We start from the raw sequence: 6,567 nt of genomic DNA, 5'->3' as shown, positions 1-6,567 counted from the left end.
CAACAACCAAATATTTTCTTAAAGTAATGTGAATAAATTATGGTTAGTAAGTTATAAGCAGTCAGTACCATCATAGGGCTTTTATTAATTGTTTTCCGTGTTCTTACAGCATTCAATCCGCATAGTGCATTTCATGTCAAAAATAATAATCAAAACCGAAAACCGTGATTTAATAACCGAATCCAACCTCAAAAGGACTAATCGCTCAGCATTAGTACAGTTCAAGTAATTTCAATGCACTTTTATGACTCAAAGAAGAGTCTTCAACTATAAGGTGCATTTTTTTTAGCTATCCTAGCTGTGCCCTTGAGGAACTAGAGCAGGCACACTTGTAGTTGTTAAGTTTGGAACACAACCCGGCATCCCCACCATCACACAATTATTGTTCAATCGAGTGTAGGCTCAACTGAATGAACAACAGAGACGGAACGCAATATGGCATTTTATTAAATAGTTTGGGGTATGGCCTCATCTCCGAGGAATGCTCCTCGGAGCCCGATAGTGATGACAAGTAGCCCTGGGAAGCTGTCATCGAAACCCCGCTAGGGGAAAGGAGTAACAATGACGGGCCTCCGGGTTATTATAGCTGGTGGTGGGGAGATGGATGGTTGTAGAAAACTGTTGCTGAAAAACAGCAAGTGAGAGAACATGGGTAAGTTGACATATAAATACATCCCAAGATTTACACCCATTGGAGAGACAGAAGCGATACTTTAATGATTGAGCCCATAGATACATTTTAATTTTTTATTTAACCAGGCAAGTCAGTTAAGAAAAAATTCTTATTTACAATGACGGCCTACCAGCAAGCGTGCAGAATTATGCTAAAGGTAAATGACATTCCGCACATGATTAAGAGGAAGAGGAGAAGAAAGAGACGCTATGCTGACGATACCTTTGTATTAATTTCCATATAATTGGAAACAGAGTGAATTATGTTATGCTGGTTGATTAAGTTAAACGACATTCAGACCAGCCTTATTGAACTTTCGTTTTCAAACTACATTTGTTTACGCAATCCTAAAAAGGTCCATTATAAATTGCAATTTGGGTCAGGTGGGCATCATTTGAAAGCTTATTCTATTGCCAACATGACTAGTTATAAAAAGTTATAAAATATGATATTTCCTTGTTAAGCTTTCACAATGCAATTCAGGGAAAAAGTTATTCAATTTGGTGCGCATAAAAAGGAGTCATGAGTGCATTCAGGTGTGTGCTGTGGCAAATTTTCTTCACAAAAGACAAACGTCCCAGGGGATGACACCATGTCATCGTGTAACTGTACATCAAACATAGTGATCATAAATGTTGGCTAGGGCTGACCCCATTTAGTCGACTGGTCGATTGTTTGGTCGATAGGCTGTTGGTCATCCGAGATTTCTTTAGTCAAGCAGTAGCAAAATAACATATTAAATTATGGTATAAAAGACACCTGTCTGATTAGTGCATGTCTGAGTGGACTAATCCTTTGTGGAGGTGGCACAGTACATCAGTCTAAGACATTTGCTACTGAAATTGTATGTGGTTTTATTACGTAAGAACAATGGTGCAACACAAATAAAAATCATACTTAATAACAAATGTGCTTTCTCCAGTGTTGGATAGTGGTCGCTGTTCGCGGTTCTGAAACACGTAAGTGTGCTGTTGAATTGGCACCTTCTCCTAGACCATGTTGCTATGGTGCATAATAGCAAAGTTACCCAGCATTGGTGTTGAGAACAATGCGGCGGACGCAGCAGAAGACGAGAAAACAGTCCTTGCCTTAATTGTCTACATCAGTCTCAATGTCAACAGTGAAGAGGCGACTCCAGGATGCTGGCCTTCTAGGCAGAGATGCAAATAGAACGCCACATCTCAGACTGGCCAATAAAAATAAAATATTACGATGAGCAAAAGAAGACAGACACCGAACAGAGGAACTCTGCCTAGAAGGCCAGCATCCCGGAGTCGCCTCTTCACTGTAGACGTTGAGACTGGTGTTTTGCGGGTACTATTTAATGAAGCTGCCAGTTGAGAACTTGTGAGGTGTCCGTTTCTCAAACTAGACACTCTAATATACCTGTCCTCTTGCGCAGTTGTTTAATAGCCTACTGATTCCGTGAGCACCAAGCCTCAGTCGACCACAACATGATGGATAAACAATTTCACAAATGTGGCTGTTTTTAAATCTTTAATCTGTAATAAAGGCTTTAAACATCTGCCATTTTCAACCAGCAACCGGAGCACTCTTTTCCACTGTTTTTCCACACTTTTTTGTTGATGTTTTATCTCTTTCTTTCTTATTTTTTTTTCTTTTTAATTATCCCCTTTCTGACAAACAGCCTTAATTTCATAACCACAATCAACTTTTTCCAATCAAAGTTTCATTTTCCATTAACCTAAATCTTGGCTAAATTCATTATCAGCACTATGACTCAAAGGCAAGTTAAAGCCTGCACAAAATGTTTTCTGGTGTGATATTAAATTAATAGTTCCAATATTTACAACGAGTAGCCTAGTTTGCTATGCTTCCAATTGCTGCAGATGAATACTTTGTATTTTCTTTGTCAAATATGGAGTGAATAGACAATATTTTGTTACATTACAACCTGTAATTTAAATGGATTTTAATTTGGATTTCATGTAATGGACATACACAAAATCGTCCAATTTGGTGAAGTGAAATTAAAAATAGAACTTGTTTCGGAAAAGTGGTGGGTGCATATGTATTCACCCCCTTTGCTATGAAGCCCCTAAATAAGATCTGGTGCAACCAATTACCTTCAGAAGTCACATAATTAGTTAAATAAAGTCCACCTGTGTGCAATCTAAGTGTCACATGATCTGTCACATTCTCTCAGTATATATACACCTGTTCTGAAAGGTCCAATAGTCTGCAGCACCACTAAGCAAGGGGCACCACCAAGCAAGTGACACCATGAAGACCAATGCGCTCTCCAAATAGGTCAGGGACAAAGTTTTTCAGAAGTACAGATCAGGGTTGGGTTATATAAAAATATCAGAAACTTTGAACATCCCACGGAGCACCATTAAATCCATTATTAAGAAATTGAAAGAATATGGCACCACAACAAACCTACCAAGAGAGGGCCGCACACCAAAACTCACAGAACCAGGCAAGGAGGGCATTAATCAGAGAGGCAAAGATAATCCTGAAGGAGCTGCAAAGCTCCACAGAGGAGATTGGAGTATCTGTCCATAGGACCACTTTAAGCCGTACACTCCACAGAGCTGGGCTTTACGGAAGAGTGGCCAGAAAAAAAGCCATTGCTTAAAGAAGAAAATAAGCAAACACATTTGGTGTTCGCCAAAAGGCATGTGCGAGACTTCCCAAACATATGGAAGAAGGTACTCTGGTCAGATGAGACTAAAATTGAGCTTTTTGGCCATCAAGGAAAACACTATGTCTGGCGCAAACCCAACACCTCTCATCACGCCGAGAACACCATCCCCACAGTGATACATGGTGGTGGCAGCATGGTGGGGATGTTTTTCCCCATCAGCAGGGACTAGGAAACTGGTCCGAATTGAAGGAATGATGGATGGTGCTAAATACAGGCAAATTCTTGAGGGAAACCTGTTTCAGTCTTCCAGAGATTTACCTTCCAGCATGACAATGACCCTCAGCATAGTGCTAAAGCAACACTCAAGTGGTTTAAGTGGAAACATTTAAATGTCTTGGAATGGCCTAGTCAATGCCCAGACCTCAATCCACTTGAGAATCTGTGGTGTGACTTAAAGATTGCTGTACTCCAGCAGAACTCATCCAACTTGAAGGAAATGGAGCAGTATTGCCTTGAAGAATGGGCAAAAATCCCAGTAGCTAGATATGCCAAGCTTATAGAGACATACCCCAAGAGACTTGCAGCAGTAATTGCTGTAAAAGTTGGCTCTACAAAGTATCGACTCAAGTTCTGTTTTTTTTGTCTTACTTCTTGTTTGATTCACAATAAAACATATTTTGAATCTTCAAAGTGGTAGGCATGTTGTGTAAATCAAATGATACAAACCCCCCCAAAAAATATATTTTAATTCCAGGTTATAAGGCAACAAAATAGGAAAAATTCCAAGGGGGGGGTGAATATTTTCGCAAGCCACTTTATATTTTACTACCACTATACTTTGTTGTTTGTCAGGGAACTGTTTCATCCCATAGTATAGTTGAGTGATGTTTACCAGTCTGGTAGGGGAGGAGTTGGTGGGGTTGTACTCACTGTCATCTGTGGCTGTGTAGTCTCCGGGGGTGTGGCTGTCTGTGGGCACAGTGGGGGTGTGACGTAGTAGCCAAACTGCACGGCGCTCCTGCAACAGCAGCGGGTGGATCTGAGGAGCAACCAGGACAGCAGGGAATGAGGGAAACTTAGGCTACAGTTGCTACTGAACAATGGGATAATTCACTCCAGGAGGGTGGAATTCCACTCTCCTTAAAAAGGTACAAATATAGGCCTAAATGATTTTCCATCTCTTCAATACTCACACCATATATTATTCATTATTTGGACAGGGGTTAAATACCTAATTTGTCCAATAGAAGTAGCTGATAGTCGGTCTCTGTGCCGAACTTGGACTTCAATATGGCAGGCTCAGTGAAAGGCTGGCTGCAGGATATCCAGTTAGTTGATGAGCTCTTAATATCTGCAAAACGTGTACAAACTAAGATATTATTACTATCTGTACATATAAGCAAGTCCCTTTATTGGAATGGATGAAAAATGTGTGCACATAAAACTTAAATGTCAGCATCCCGGATGGTACAGTGGAGATGTGATCCATGCGAGCTCTGATAAAGGGGCAAACAATAAATTAATTTACTTACCCATATGACACAGACAGCATCAAGACAAGAGGTCGACCGATTATGATTTTTCAAAAAAGAGGACCAAAAAAGCAGATAGCGATTAAACTGACGATTTACATAAATTAATTATATATAAAAATAGATATATGTGTGTAATAATGACAATTACAACAATACTGAACACTTATTTTAACTTAATATAATACATCAATAAAATCAATTTAGTCTCAAATAAATAATGAAACATGTTCAATTTGGTTTAAATAATGCAAGAAAACAGGTGTTGGAGAAGAAATTAAAAGTGCAATATGTGCCATGTAAAAAAGATAACATTTAACTTCCTTGCTCAGAAGATATGAAAGCTGGTGGGTCATTTTAACATGAGTCTTCAATATTCCCTGTTAAGAAGTTTTAGGTTGTAGTTATTATAGGAATATTGCTCTCTTTTCCATTTGTATTTCATATACCTTTGACTATTGGATGTTCTAATAGGTACTTTAGTATTGCCAGCCTAATCTCAAGCGTTGATAGGCCTGAAGTCATAAACAGCTCAATGCTTGAAGCACAGCGAAGAGCTGCTGGCAAATGCACAAGTGCTGTTTGAATGAATGCTTACGAGCCTGCTGCTGTCTACCACCGCTCAGTCAGACTGCTCTATCAAATCATAGACTTAATTATAATATAATAACACACAGAAATACGAGCCTTAGGTCATTAATATGGTCAAATCCGGAAACAATCATTTCGAAGAAAAAAAATGTTTCCAGTGAAATACGGAACCGTTCCGTATTTTATCTAACGGGTGGCATCCCTAAGTCTAAATATTGCGGTTACATTGCACAACCTTCAATGTTATAATTATGTACAATTCTGGCAAATTAATTACAGTCTTTGTTAGGAAGAAATGGTCTTCACACAGTTCGCAACGAGCCAGGCGGCCCAAACTGCTGCATATACCCTGACTCTGTTGCACAGAACGCAAGAGAAGTGACACAATTTCCCTAGTTAAAATAAATTCATGTAAGCAGGCAATATTAACTAAATATACAGGTTTCTAAATATATACTTGTGTATTGACTTTAAGAAAGGCATTGATGTTTATGGTTAGGTACACATTGGTACACGAGTGCTTTTTTCGCAAATGCGCTTGTTAAATCACCCGTTTGGCAAAGTAGACTGTGATTTAATGATTCATTAACAGGCACTGCATTGATTATATGCAACGCAGCACAAGCTAGATAAACTAGTAATATCATCAACCATGTGTAGTTAACTAGTGATTATGTTAAGATTGATTGTTTTCTATAAGATAAATGTAATGCTAGCTAGCAGCTTACCTTGGCTCCTTGCTGCACTTGCATAACAGGTAGTCAGCCTGCCACGCAGTCTCCTCATGGAGGGCAATGTAACCTGCCATAATCGGTGTCCAAAAATGCCAATTACCCAATTGTTATGAAACTTGAAATCGGCCCTAATTAATTGGTCGACCTCTAATCAAGACTCAAGGGGATCCTTCAATAATCCTTCCTTTCGCAGTAGGGCATTGGGCTCATTCTTCTGGGCTCATCAATGCTGTGGTACAGAATGGTTAGGTGACAAGTCCATCAAGCACAGTAATTTAGCTACTGAGCTTGACTGTTTTCATACTAAAATGAAGTTAAGGGTAGGGGATATTGCCTATGCTAGGCACTGTAGGCAGGCAGCATAGACCATGTCATTACAGGGCAATGCTGTATTTTCAGTAATCCCCATTTTGCTGGAGAATAAGG

At 39.4% G+C, this 6,567-nt stretch overlaps 1 long non-coding RNA gene across 1 annotated transcript; it reads right to left on the bottom strand.

The window, feature by feature from the left end:
* Positions 1-238: 238 nt before the first annotated feature.
* Positions 239-4,968, bottom strand: LOC118937447. The gene is made up of 3 exons (XR_005034796.1): positions 4,516-4,968; positions 4,215-4,323; positions 239-624 (listed from the first exon to the last, which is right to left on the bottom strand). It is a non-coding gene; the product is annotated as an uncharacterized LOC118937447 (long non-coding RNA).
* Between the last annotated feature and the right edge of the window lie 1,599 nt (positions 4,969-6,567).

This window comes from Oncorhynchus mykiss, chromosome 11, assembly GCF_013265735.2.
Source record: "Oncorhynchus mykiss isolate Arlee chromosome 11, USDA_OmykA_1.1, whole genome shotgun sequence".
Classification (NCBI taxonomy): Eukaryota; Metazoa; Chordata; class Actinopteri; order Salmoniformes; family Salmonidae; genus Oncorhynchus; species Oncorhynchus mykiss.
This window is presented reverse-complemented; position numbering and strand designations above follow the sequence as displayed.